At 34.3% G+C, this 16,062-nt stretch overlaps 1 pseudogene; it reads right to left on the bottom strand.

The window, feature by feature from the left end:
* Positions 1 to 4,917: 4,917 nt before the first annotated feature.
* LOC149568085 (ubiquinol oxidase 2, mitochondrial-like) lies at positions 4,918 to 7,252 on the bottom strand (annotated as a pseudogene).
* Positions 7,253 to 16,062: the final 8,810 nt, after the last annotated feature.

Genomic DNA, 16,062 nt, shown 5'->3' with positions numbered 1-16,062 from the left:
AATCCCAAACCCTTAAACCATTTGTCCTAGTGAGTTAGGACAAGTATCAGAGTTGAGTACCCACCGAATGTGTCGGATGACATATTTCATGATTTTTAAGCCTTTAGACTGATTTTGTATGATTTGTTCTATGATGGGGTTTTCATATTTTATCTTGGAGGTCTATGGTGAATTTTCTATTAATTAAGTCTTAATAAATAGATTTAATTAATAAATTAATTATTTGAGAAAAATTAATATAAAATATCATGTTATTTGATATTTTGATTGTAATTAATTAAATGAGAATTATTGAGGAAAATGAATTAAATAAAAGAAAATTAGAAATTAAAATTAATAATAATAATAAAATAATAATAATAAGTAATAAATAAATAATAATAATAAAAGTTATAAAAATTAAAATGGAAGTTATAAATATTTAAATAGAAATTATATAAAAAGTAAATTGGACTTATAAGCTTGCATGGGAGTTAACGCACTTTTCTATTTCTCATGTGTCAACAACATGGAGGTTAGTGCATCAATTAGGCACATGGTGTCTACAACCCTATGGCTCATCAAAAAGGTTGGAAAAGACCCATGCTTAGTTGGTGACACCTTCTAGCTGTTTCTAGAAACATTCTAGAGGTTTCCTGAGAGCTCTTTGTATTCAAGCATCCCTAGAAGCTTAGACATAGCGTTTGGAGTGCAATTGGAGCATTGGAGGATTCAAGAATTCTAAAGAAGGGAGCTTGCTCTGCGAGTTTTCTGAGGAAGAGTGAATTAGCATCAGAATCTGGGTATATTCTTGTGATTTTACTTATGCTATTTCTGCATCTTGCATTCCCTGTCTTCTTCGTGTCTTCCATAAGTCTTCTGAGGAATTTCATATTTTTATTGTATGCATTCTCAATATGGACAATTGAATTTATGTGGAAATCTTTATATGCATAGATCTGAAAGAAAACGAGGCTAGGGTTTAAATTCATAGCCAAACCCATTAGCTTATTTATTGGATAAATTTGAAGATCAAAGATTTAAAGGAAAATTCTGAAAATTAGAATTTCTAAGTAAACTGTGTATATTCTTGAATCTGCATACACATATAAGTATATATCATTATATACATATATATATGTATGTGCTGTGATGGTGATAAACTCTACGTGTATATATATATATATACACACACACACACACATATATATACATATATATACCCATATATATATACATACATATGTATATATATACATGTATATATTTATTTATATAATAATCGAATGTCAAATCGCAACAGAGTTTCATGTTAATAGTATTTGATATTGCATGGGAACGTTTTTATAAAAAATGTTATTGAAAATCGCGCTTAAAAAAAAAATATATGATGTTGGGCGGGTATTATATACCCCACCCACTGCAGGCTTGCGAGATCGCAGGGTACCTGCGATCGCAGTGTACCTGCGATCCGTAGTGTACCTACGGTGCAGATGTATTGGGCCGCACGATTTTAAAATCGCATTGCGATTTGAGTTTAGTTTCAAATTATATAAAATTTTATTTGCAACATTATTTCATATGAGATTTGGATATGAATCTCGATTTTGTTGCAATATCATTAATTATTAAATGTTATTATATATATATATATTTATGTATGTATATATATATATAAATATATATATATACATATGTATATAAGTATATATGTATATATAATTAATTATAAATGAATATTATAAAGTTCTAAATTAATGGATCACTCTTTTAATGATTTAAAATATTGATATTGAGCTTGTCAATTATGAAGAGATATTAATAATTAATTTAATTAAACTCAGTTTAATTAAGATTAGTTATTAGAATATATAATCGAAGTTTTGATTCATTGAGAGTGTCAATTTTCAAACAATGTTATATAACCAAAATATTATTAGATCAATTAGAAAATCGAGTCTAATAGTTTTGGGGAGAAACTTTTATCTATCAAACAAATACATGGGTTAGGAAAAACGTGAAATTTCTCCACTTAATATAATTTGGAAAAACGTGAACTGAGACTTTTAAATTCAAATTTGAAAACTTAGCAAAATGAAAACATGTGTTTACATTGTGTATTCTTTATGCTATTGTTTTGGGTTTTGGGTTGACTAGTGTTGACCAGTATAGGACGTCTACCAAAGGCTTGGGGGTTATGTGATTGTGGTGACATGATGATGTTTTAATCTCGATCTTTATAAACCCAACCATGGTTTGTGATGGAATGCTCTATGTATTGGATGTGATTACTGATTGTTATAGTTGGGATTCTTGTGTATGAGTCTCTTGACCTAACCATTATTTTGGTAATCGATCAGTTATCCTTGATTATTTTCTAGTCGCCACGATGGGACTGAGATGTGGATTTATTCTTGATGATGTCATGTTGTGACATGTTTGACTCAACCATTTTTGGAGTCTTCGATCAGTATGATTGAGATATATATTTTGGTTATTGAGAACCATTGGATATTTGATTATCAGTGATACTTTAGTTGCCAATAGAGAGCTGTTGTGTTCATGATTTTCTATGGATGTTAGCTCATGGAGATTTGATGCTTTTATGCATATTTGATGATTTTATGGATTATCTTTTGTGATTTTGAGATTTATGAGTCCATGAGCATTAGGGTAGGATATCTGCATGTAGTGACGGGAAGTGGCTTGCAATGGGGGTCGGGGCCCTAAGAGGCTGCCAGGGTAACTCATTGTAAGTTGGATTAACAAGTAATAACATTCACACCTAATACTAACAAAATGAACCTAAAAAGATAAGTGTTTTGTTCTTTCCCATGCCTTGAGCGCTTGTACAGGCTAGGATGGGAGTAGTGAGACGCATGGTTGCGACCTTGCATTTCGTAGTATGCCTCATTAGTATGAGAGGATACTAGTGGCCACATGAAATCAGTATGGACCCATGGAGTTTAGCTAACTGCCAGGGTAACTTGTACGTGATAATTGCGATGACACTTTTTTGCTTGCATAGTAGGTTCCTACATGTCATTGTGTACCTCTGGGAATTAGATGTCAGATTTTGTGTTTGGAACCTTTGAGTTAGTATACTTTTAGGATTCTTGGACTTATAGAGATATGTGCTATGTGATTTTGATAGCTTGTTTGGGACTTGAGATTATCTCCTTAGCACGGTGGGAGTGGACCACTTAGGTACCATGTGGTTAGGTGGTAGTGTATTTTCCACTCTTATCATTTTGCGATTCATTGAGACATCATGGTTGATGCATCCTTCATGATGGTGGATGTGTATCCTTTTTCATTGATTATTAGCATATGTTAGATGATGTTATCTTATGCTTTTATTTGCATGTTAGATTACTTTCTACATATGATGTTATATTGATTAGGACTGACATTCCTACTATGTAATACCGATGATCTCTTTGGTGATTTGGAATGTTACGCACATAGGGATGGCTAGGATCCACGATGGTCTAATGATGCTATTGACGGTTGGGAGGAACCGTGCACTTAGTATATTATGTTTGATCTTTATGATGGATGTATATGTCTTCTATGATGATGTATTGTGTGTATCATGTGATTATCTCTACTTTGATGTATCATGGATTAGAATAGGATGATGTACCTTATTCTATGTATGTATATTTTTGAGCTTGTCATACCCTGTGACATGTACAGTGGATGAATGAGCATTTGAAATGTAATGTGTAATCATTGGACTTATCATTTCATGAGGATGTTGTACTAGATGGATTCATGTATGTAATTCAACGTTAAGGGATCTTAAAGAATGTAATCTGTTATTTATGTTATGTTTAATTTCAGATGGACATTGCTATTGCTTCTATTATTGTGCATAAGTTATATGTGATGTTTACTTCTATGGAAAAAAAATTGCTTCTAATCTTAGTGAAATTCTAGGTTAATTCTTTGGATCCCTTGGCGGGGCATTATAGAAAACATTTCTTACTTGACCTTAACACTTCAACTCCCCTTTTGATACATAAATGTCAACTCTTGTGTCTAATAAACAATTCTAATTCAGCCAAATAGGCAATATATAAACTAATATATATATATACATACATATATATATATATATATATATATATACATATATATATATATATATATACATATATATATATATATATATATATATATGTATATATATATATATATATATATATATGTATATATATATATATATATATGTATATATATATATAAGAAGAAAGTGGTTTTGGATAAAAGTTACAAGGATATAAAATATTTTAACATCTTTCTATCTTGTGGACCACTGCTCGTGTGTGTTTGCATTGGCCATTTAATTAAATTTGTTAATTGAAATTTGAACATGATACATTTACATTGGAAATTTGAGTCACAAAATACCAAGTAGAACATGACATGGGCCTTCTAGGCTATTTTTCATAGAACTCCCATCACAAGCACAAAATCTATGGAAAACAATGCATTAATTCAATCTAAAACAAAAAATAATGCAACACTGTTCAAAATTACTATGCATATTCAACATTTTTTTATGATGAATACTAAATCCAATTTTATAAAATTTTGAAAAAGTGACAATAAAGGGAAATTAGAAAGAAAAACAAAAGGAATAACAAAGGAAAGTATTAAATTGAACATATCCCAATGTGGTAGCATGCTTGTAAATTAGAACTATCTAAGAGGACAAGGTTCCTAAATAAGTCAGGATTATTTTAATTAGGCATGCCATCCCCAAAGTTAGATAAAGTATCATAAAGATAAATTAAACTCTGTGATGAACACATCATGCATGAGTCTATTTTCAATTTGGATCTGAGTATGCCTGCATTGAGAGGTACTAGATATTGCCATTCCAATTATCTTCAATACTTTTCATTTATTGGATACCCATTACATGGTAATTCAAGTATCATTGAAATGCAATGATGCTTCTTCTTCAAGGTAACCCACAATCTTGTGAACAAACTTGGGGGAAATTTAGTAGAGGAGAAAGTAGGGATTGAAGAATACTCCTTGTGCTATAAACATCAAGGCTCTCTCATACCATTTAGGCTTTGCCACTTCCATGGATGTCATCAAAAGCATTCTCTACTTCCTCTAAAAGAATTTTAATCCATCCCCCACTATGATGGAATCTTTGTACTGACTTGAAATGTAGGAGCATTCTTCCTACCATCTCAGGTGTAGTAGCCATAATTTCAAGCATCATGACACAACAACCATATCACCTCTGTAATACAAATTCTTTATGAGAATGAAGTTCCCTATAAAGAATCACAAAAATAAGAAGTTCCATGAATGACTATCTATAGAACTAAATTACACCACATGCATTAGAGAATGACCATACGTAGAGGGAACTAAACTTCAACATAGGGGTAAGAGATTGGTCATATGTAGTTTTTATGTTCTGAATTGGAGACAAACTTATTTATCTATTGACAGGGTTAATGTACAAGAAAATAAGGTCAAAGATAAATTGATCAATTTATTGACAAATCTCATTGAGAATAAAATTAAATCATTGTACAACCAAAGGAGGTCATTGAGACTTAATCAGTGTACATGCAAAGAAGGTCATTAAGATTAATTCAACGTGAAAGAAAAGAAGGTTAGAGGCAAATTGCTTTATCTAATGACGACCTTATTGATATTGAATTAGGGTTGAAGATAAGAAGATCATGGGAAAACTAATCTATATCGATGGGACTCATTGAGATGAAATCGGTGTAGAAGCAAAGGCAGTCATAAACAGACTGATCTATAAATTGATAGAACTCATTGAGATAAAATTTTGGCATATATATTGAAATTTAGTGCCATGGAGAGTCACTGATAACCGAAATAGCATGGGAAAGAAACTAGCATTTTAGGACAGAAATTAATTACATCCATGTTGAGATAAAAAAGTGGGCTACTATATGATCTTCCTTCCCACTGTAGAAATAGGGGAATTTAGGGGAAAAATAAACTGCATCAGTAGTGCCACTTATATGTTATTTGCATCTCACCAAGATGGTGCTTTACTTCTTTATCATGAGCTAAGCACCCCTCCTAGTGTAAAGAGACACTACAAAATAGGCTTATGAAAATAAAATCAAGCCAAAACCTAGTCTTCAATTCTATACAAGTTAGAAACTAAAGCATCCTGCAACATTTTTATGCTCAATCACAAATGTTGAGAGTGCTTACTCTATTAAAATAGAGAACCTACATCCTAAAAGATGAATAATTTGTGCACCTAAAAGAAGATATATGTAGGGAACGTCAATTCCTTTAAATCCTAATAAGAAAACTCATCAATAAATATCTTTGGAACATGATGCTTGGATAGGTCTATGCTCATGTCTATAGTATATGTCTCTCATGACTGCAAAATGATACCTCGTTAGAACTCTGATTAGAAATTCTTTAATATGCTCTATAAAAGCTAGAATAAACTATTCAAAACTAAGTAAATACATTTACTCAAACCCTACACAAATAGAGTCCTTTTCTAGAGGAGCCAAAAAAAACCTCAACTTTTTAAGAATAATCATGAGCTTCAATTTTAATTCTTTCTAATATGTAAAATTATAACAAATAAAAATCGACGAGTTTTGAAATTAATGATTTGATAGAACCTAGTACTCCTTATAGTTCTTCTCCCCATTAAACATCATGTCCTTGATAGTGGTGAATCGCATGAGGATCATCAAGGTGTAGTGAGTGCTTGCAAACAATTTATTTATGATCATTTTAGTGTAAACAATTCAATTGTGATAACTTCGGTGGTTGCAAATTATTCACATAAAGATCAATTCAAACTAGGTCAAATCCTCAAAATCATACTAGCTTCTACTTCTAAATTAATCTAAAGGATGTAATTACACATAATTAGAATAAGGATGGATTCAAAAGCATGTCAAATCCTCCATATGATCACACAATTCTTCTTTTATCAATTTAATAGATGCAATTGCAAACAACTAGCACAAAGATGGAAACAAAACTAGGTTAAATATCCACAATGATTACAAAATTATGCTTTAATAAACAGATAGAAATAATTGTAATTGCATGAAGAAAGATCAAATTATGAATGAAAAAAATTGAAAAGCATATTGACCCTAAAGGAATTTCACATCCACAACGATCCATCTTCTTGAGTGGGCCTAGCAGGAGAAAGCCCCCAATAATTGGACCTCACCAAAAAGTACAAGAAAAGGGGCTTACCACGTATGTTGATGGCCACCATAGAAAAAAATCTAATGTTGGTAGTGGTAGAATTGGGAAATACTGAGAAAAATTTGTTTTCCCATATACCTCCCTTTCCAAATTGAGAGGCCATAGAAAGCATACAAGTAAAGTCACTTGGATGCTAAAAGTGACATTAGGATTGGGGTAGAGTGCTTCTTTATCTTTTTGATGTTCTCCATTCTGTTCCAGATGAATGACTTTAGAAAAACCCAAAGAAGCAAGACACACCCAAATTTAGTTACCAAAACCCTCAAACTATCTAAATACAACAAGTTGTCACATATGCAAAAATTCTAGAACATTCACAAGATGAAATGAGAGATTTTATGGGGATACAATGCCAATAGTTGGTCCACAAGACTATGGATTGTGATGGGAAAACCATGAGAGAAAGAGGATGTTGTTAACTCACAAAAAATGGAGAAATGATGTGAGCAAAAAATGCGAGCAAATGGAAGGTCAAGATTACATCTACCATTCAAAATGTCAAACTTTAGCAAGAGGGGAAACTATCAATGAACATAGGGTAGTTATGAGAATACCAAACCAAGAAATCAATGCTCATAAGCGGTGCAAATGACAAGATTGGTTGAGGAATGACATGTTTCAAATATATGCTTGCATGTCTCTTCTCTAGGATATTACCTACCCCCATTATTTTTAGGAGAGAGCCCATATGAAATTGTTTCAATCTTGATATCTTACAAAGCAGTAGTCACATGAGTAGTAGCCCCCTCCTAATATTTTTCAATTCATTTTTTGAATCTCTTTATGGTGATGAAGGTCATTGCAATCTGAGAAACTCCTTCATGACCCAGTGACCAACTTGATGTCTTTTGTATTTGTCATGGGTGGAAGACCTAACAGGCATGCCACATAGTTGTTCTCTCACACTATAGAAATACATGGACCTGATGAGGAGTGGATGTGTAATGCCCTGCCAAGGGATCCAAAGAATTAACCTAGAATTTCACTAAGTTTTAGTAGCATTTTTCTTTTTCCATGAAAGTAAATACCACATATAACTTATGCACAATAACGGAAGCAATAGCAATGTCCATCTGAAAGTAAACATAACATACATAATAGATTACATTCTTAAAGATCCCTTAACATTGAATTACATCTAGAAACATGAATCCATTTAGTACAACTTCCATATGAAACAATAATGATAAGTCCAATGTTTATACATTGCATTTCAAAATGCTCAATCATCCACTATACACGTTACAGGGTATGACAAGCTCAAAAGAATATACATACATAGAATAAGGTACATCATCCTATTCTAATCCATGATACATCAAAGTAAAGATAATCACATGGTACACATGATACATCATCATAGAAGTCATATACATCCATCATAAAGATCAAACATAATAAACTAAGTGCACGGTTCCTCCCAACCGTTAATAGCATCATTAGACCATTGTGGATCCTAGCCATCCCTTCATGCGTAACATTCCAAATCACCGAAGAGATCATCGATATTACATAGTAGGAACGTCACTCCTAATATATACAACATCATATGTAGAAAGTAATCTAACATGCAAATAAAAGCATAAGATAACATCATCTAACATATGCTAATCATCAATGAAAAAGGATACATATCCACCATCATCATGAAGTATGCAACAGCCATGACGTCTCAATAAATCTCAAAATGATAAGAGTGGAAAATACACTACTGCCCGACCACGTGGTACCTAAGTGGTCCACTCCCACCGTGCTAAGGAGATAATCTCAAGTCCTAGACAGGCTATCAAAATCACATAGCACAAATCTCTATAAGTCTAGGAATCCTAAAAGTATACTAACTCAAAGGTTCCAAACACAAAATCTGACATCTAATTCCTAGAGGCACATAATGACATGTAGGAATGCACTATGCAAGTGGGAAAGTGTCATTGCAATTATCACATACAAGTTACCTTGGTAGTTAGCTAAACTCCACGGGTCCATACTGATTTCATGCGGCCACTAGTATCCTCTCATACTGACAAGGCATACTACGGAATGCAAGGTCGCAACCATGTGTCTCACTACTCCCATCCTAGCCTATGCAAGCACTCAAGGCATGGGCGAGAACAAAACACTTATCTTCTTAGGTTCATTCAGTTAGTATTAGGTGTGAATGTTATCACTTATTAGTCCAACTTACAATGAGTTACCCTGGCAGCCTCTTAGGGCCCCGACCCCCATTGCAAGCCACTTCCTGTCACTACATGCAAATATCCTACCCTAATGCTCATGGACTCATAAATCTCAAAATCACAAAAGATAATCCATAAAATCATCAAATATGCATAAAAGCATCAATTCTCTATGAGCAAACATCCATAGAAAATCATGAACACAACAACTCTCTATTGGCAACTGAAGTATCACTGATAATCAAAGTATCCAATGGTTCTCAATAACCAAAATATATCTCAATCAAACTGATCGAAGACTCCAAAAAATGGTTGAGTCAAACATGTCATATCATGACATCATCAAGAATAAATTCACATCATAGTCCCATCATGGTGACTAGAAAATAATCAAGGTAAACTGATCGATGACCAAAAATAATGGTTAAGTCAAGTGTCTCATACATAAGAATCTCAACTATAACAATCAGTAATTACAAACAATACATAGAGCATTCCATCACATAACCATGGTTGGGTTTATAAAGATCGAGATTAAAACATCATCATGACATCAAAATCACATAACCCCCAAGCCTCTGGTAGACGTCCTATACTGGTCAACACTAGTCAACACAAAACCCAAAACAATAGCATAAAGAATACACAATGCAAACACATGTTTTGGTTTTGTCAAATTTACCATTTGAATTTAAATGCAAAAGTCTCGGTTTACAGTTCTAAGTTTAGAAAAAGAATTTGAAAGAACATTTATACATGAATACAAATCCATTCTTTAATTAAGATTTTAATCCAAACGTCCCCCACCAATTCAATATTTAATATACTTAATAGAACAATTAATTTTTATTCATGAGCCTTGATATAAATCAATTATCAATTTACAATTATAAGACATATAGTTGTATTTTAATATTATATACATACTTATATATATATATATAAATATATACATACTTATATATATATATAAATATATACATATATGAATATATATATTATTTTATCATTTAACAAAATCAAATTAATCAAATTCGATTAATGCCAAAACGAATATGGCAAACATTTAAAAAAAAGTGACACACATTATATGATGTGACTGTCGGTATGCAGGACCCTGCGGTTGTAGGGCCTATGACATCAGTGGTACTGCGTACCACTGCCGTCGCAGTACCTGCAATGAGGTACACTGCGACCGCAGTGGGGGGTGCGGGTCTTGTTCCCCCCCCGACTCAATGCTTATAAAATGTTTATATTTAAAATCACTAATGCGATTTCCATTTGCGATTTGGTTTTAAATGTTTATTAAAACGTTTTCGCCCACGGGTAGGTTATCCGTTTTTAATATATATTATATATACATATTTATGTATATATATATATATAAATATGTATATATATATATATATGTATGTATATATATACAAATATATGCAAAATTAATAATATCACAATATATGAGCATATATACATATATATATATATATGTAATTATATATATATATATATATATATATGTATAAGAAAATTGACAATATATCAATACAACTTCAGTTTCTCAGAATTCCTCCATAGACCTTTGGTCTCCAAAATTTTCAATAATTAATCTAATGGGTTTGACTATGAATCTCAACCCTAGCCCCGTGTTCTTTTTAGATCATGCATATAAAATTCTCAAATAAATTAATCTACCCATATGCACAATAAATTATGAAATTCTTCAGAAGACATATGGAAGACACGAAGAAGACAGGGAATGCATGATCGGAAATAGCATAAGTAAAATCACAAGAATCTACCCAAATTTTGATGCTAATTCGCTCTTCCTCAGAAACCCGCAGAGCAAGCTCCTCCCTTCTTTAGAGTTCTCGAGTCCTCCAATGCTCCCATTTGCACTCCAACCGCTATGTCTAAGCTTCTAAGAATGCCTGAATATAAAGAGCTTTCAAGAAACATCTAGAATGCTTCTAGAAACAGCTAGAAGGTGTCACCAACTAAGCTTGGGTCTTTTCCAACCTTCAAGATGAGCCATAGGGTTGTAGACACCATGTGCTTAATTGATGCACTAACCCCCGTGTTGTTGACACATGAGAAATAGAGAAGTGCATTAATTCTCATGCAAGCTTATAACTCCAATTTACTTTTTATATAATTTCTTTTTAAATAATTATAACTTCCATTTTAATCTTTATAACTTTTATTATTTTATTTATTTATTACTTTTATTATTATTTTATAATTATTATTAATTTTAATTTCTAATTTTCTTTTATTTAATTCATTTTTCTCAATTAATTCACATTTAATTAATTATAATCAAAATATCAAAGATCATGATATTTTATATTATTTTTCTCAAATAATTAATTAATTAATTAAATCTATTTATTAAGACTTAATTAATAGAAAATTCACCATAGACCTCCAAGATAAAATATGAAAACCCATCATAGAGCAAATCACTCAAAATCAGTGAAAAGGGTTAAAAATCACAAATCATGTCATCCAACACATTCGGTGGGTAAAATATCCAGATACTTGTCCTACCTCACTAGGACAATTGGTTTAAAGGTTTGGGATTTGGACTTGAGAATTTATCTCCCTTCTCTTATCATTGAGATAGTATAATAGGGTATGCTCATCCTGGCAATTCAGGGAAGTCGATACCCGGTACCTGTAACCTGCAAAAAAACCATGCATGTACATACAATATATAATTCTAAGCTAAACAGACAATGGCAGGAAGTGGTGCATCATGTAGATCCCGACTAGGCAGGTGACTACGACTCCCTTCCTTAACCACATCAGAAACACCATACAATAAGAAAACACACACGCCATACACATGCAAGTATGGGGTAAGTATCCATAATAAATCACATGAGATAATAACCATCAACTAATCATCAACAATAGCTGAAAACAATATAATGATCATCATGTATGCATGAAATGTAAAGTCTAAATGATCTGATCACATATCAACTGAATCCATAACATAATGTCTGATAGTCTCAAAGCAATACCACTAATCCATCAACATAAAACTAGTCCATCATAGTTTGATAATAACAACAACAATGTCTAGAAAAGATGTGAACGAGGGTAGGCACTACATCCACTCCCCCTTGGGTTAGGCTTACTCCTGGAAGCCTACAAACAAGTAGGGATATAACTCCCTCAATCTAGCTGCATCCTCCCAAGTACCTGAAGAATCATCAGAAGGGTCCCATTGGAACCTTACCTACTTGATGGTTCGACCCCTGAGGGTCAACTCTCGCTGCTCCAAAGTATGAACCGGCTCCAAAGCCAGCTGCCCGTCCTCTACCTGCAACACATTCCAATCAATAACATGTACAATATTAGGAATATACTGTCGAAGCACTAAAACATGGAAAACATCATGAATGCGAGCTAGGATGGGTGGTAGAGCAAGGCGGTAAGCAACTGGGCCAATCCTCTCTAGAATCTCAAATGGTCCCACAAAGCGAGGTGCTAGCTTAGAACCCTTTCCGTACTAGATTGGACTCTTTCATGGTTGCACTCTCAAGAAAACCTTATCTCCCACAGCAAACTGCTTATCAATCCTATGAGCATCGACATACTTCTTTTGCCTATCCTGTGTTGTAGTCAAGTGCTCACAAATACGCACTACCTATTGCTCCATATCACGAAGTATCTCAGGACCCAACAGGATGCGATCCTCAAGACTGTCCCAACTCAATGGTGTATGACAAGGATGTCCATATAATGCTTGAAATGGTGCCATGCCAATAGAACTATGATACCCGTTGTTGTAAGCAAACTCCACTAGGTAGACATAATCCTCCCAATGTGTCTGCCTATCCATCACATACATCCGTAACATGTCCTCCAAAAATTGATTCACCCTCTCTGTCTGACCATCAGTCTCTGGATGATATGCCAAACTGAAGTTTAACTGCACTCCAAGTTCATGTTGCAGTGATGTCCAGAATGCAGATGTGAATACAGGATCCCTGTCAGAAATGATCTTTCTAGGAATACCATGTAACCTCACAATATCACACATAAAGACATTATCTATAGAAGCTGCTGTGTAGGAAGACCTAATCGGTGAAAAATGTGCCACCTTAGTCAATCGATCAATGGTGACCATGATAGCATCATGACGTCGAAAAGTCATAGGTAATCCTACTATAAAATCCATGGAGATGATATCCCACTTCCAAGAAGGAATGAGATTAGGCTACAAAAGTCCAGCTGGGTGCTGATGTTCTACCTTAACTCTCTGACACTCAAGGCACCTAGCCACAAAATCAGCAATATCTCGCTTCATCCTAGACCAAAAGAACAAACGTCTCAAATCAACATGCATCTTCTTGACACCTAGATGTGCTAAGTAAGGTGTATGATGGGCTTCTGCCAGTATCAAGGTGCGAAGCTCATCTAAAAATGGCACATATATCCTGCCCAAATGTCTCAAAAGACCATCCGACTCTCGAACGTAACCTGCAAACTTTCCTTCCAAAGATTTCCCTGAATCAATCTCTCTGCACACTTCCTGATACCAAGAATCTGTAGGAAGTGCCTGAAGAATTTGACTCCTCAAATCCACACTAAGGGTCATTGATGATACCACATGTCTCCTATGGCTCAAAGCATCCGCCACCACATTCTCCTTACCCTGAATGTACTTAACCTCAAAATGATAATCGCATAGAAACTCCATCCATCGCCTCTGGCAAGCATTCAAATTAGGCTGAGTAAAAATGTACTGAAGACTACGATGATCGCTGTGTAGCTCAAATCTATGCCCCTACAAGAAATGTCTCCATCTAGTCAAAGCATGAACTACTGCTGCTAACTCAAGATCATGCATAGGGTAATTTAACTCATGATCCTTGAGCTTGCGTGATTCATACGCAATCACCTGTCCATTCTGCATCAACACTGCCCCAATCCCTTCAAGCAAAGCATCTGTACATACCATAAAGTCACCTTTTGGATCAGGTACAGCTAGAATTAGTGCACTGGTCAAAAGCTCCTTGAGCTTCTGAAAAGCTTCCTCAAATTTCTCTGTCCACACGAACTTCTTTCCTTTCCTTTGAAGAGAAGTGATAGGATGTGCTATCCTAGAGAAGTTCTGGACAAATCTACGATAATAACTGGCTAAACCCATGAAACTATGAATCTCTGACACATTAGTCGGTGTAGGCCAATCTATTATCGCCTGAATCTTTGCAGGATCTACTGAAATACCATCACCTAAAATAACATGCCCTAAATAATGAATCTCTAATTTGAAGAATTCACACTTAGCTGCATTTGCATAAAGTTGATTGTCCCTCAAACATTGCAATACCAACCGCAGGTGTTCCTCATGCTCCTTCTGAGCCCTAGAATATATCAATATGTCATCAAGAAACATGAGTACAAACTTGTCTAGATAAGATCGGAACACACCATTCATCAAACTCATGAAAATTGATGGAGCATTAGTCAAGCCAAAAGGTACCACTATGAACTCATAATGCCCATAGTGCGTTCGAAATGTGGTCTTGTGAATATCTGCTTCCTTAAAGCGAAGCTGGTGGTATCCTGACTTAAGATCAATCTTGGAGAATACTGTAGCTCCCTTGATCTGATCGAATAAGTCATCAATCCTAGGTAAAGGATACCTATTCTTGATAGTCACCTTATTCAATTATCTATAGTCAATACAAAGGCGCAAAGAATCGTCTTTCTTCTTCACAAAGAGCACTGGAGCTCCCCATGGTGATACACTAGGTCGAATGCTCCCTTTGGCCAGAAGTTCCTCTAGCTGAAGATGTAGCTCACCCAATTCTTGGGTAGTCATGTGATAAGGATCTTTAGAGATAGGCTCCACTCCAGGAATCAGATCAATACTAAAGTCAATATCCCTCTTTGGAGGCATGCCTGGAATCTCACTTGGAAAAACATCTGCGCACTCCTACAAAATCGAGTGATCCAAAGTCTCCCTCATGGAATCTTCCTCCTCAAGATCATTTATCATAACAAAAAATATTTGACATCCCTTACAGAAACTTTGCTTCAATTGCATAGCAAAAATCATCCGCAGAGATATAGGCCTCGGTATCCCAACTATCTGCACATCATTCCCTTGGTCATCCTGGCACAAAATAATCTTCTTCCTACAATCTATGCTAGCTCTATGAGATCCAAGCCAATCCATGCCTAACACCACATCATAGGAACCAAGGGGTATGACTCAAAGATCCACTGCCGTATCAAAGCTTCCTAAGCTAAGCCCACACTTATGAACTACAAAATCTGTGGAGACCTTAATGCCTGAGGCTAGTTCTACTTGCCAACCACGATCTTGCTTCACCGCATCCAACTTAAACTTAGAAACTATAGATGGTGAAATAAATGAATCTGTAGCTCTTGAATCAAACAATAATGAAAGAGATATACCTCTAATAGCACCTATGGTCTCTGTATATGAGCAATGTTAGTATGCTAATAGAAACCAAATCTAAATAAAGCTTCTACAAACTAAACAAAATTCATAAACTTCAAGATAGACTAAGATGAGCTCTCAATTGAGAATATGAGCCATTAATGGACTCTCTCAATAAGAAGCTCTCTTGTTGAGTAGCTTTATCTAAATGGATAGGAT

Source organism: Cupressus sempervirens, chromosome 3, assembly GCF_028749045.1.
Source record: "Cupressus sempervirens isolate cs-2001-9-10 chromosome 3, ASM2874904v1, whole genome shotgun sequence".
Taxonomy (NCBI): Eukaryota; Viridiplantae; Streptophyta; class Pinopsida; order Cupressales; family Cupressaceae; genus Cupressus; species Cupressus sempervirens.
This window is presented reverse-complemented; position numbering and strand designations above follow the sequence as displayed.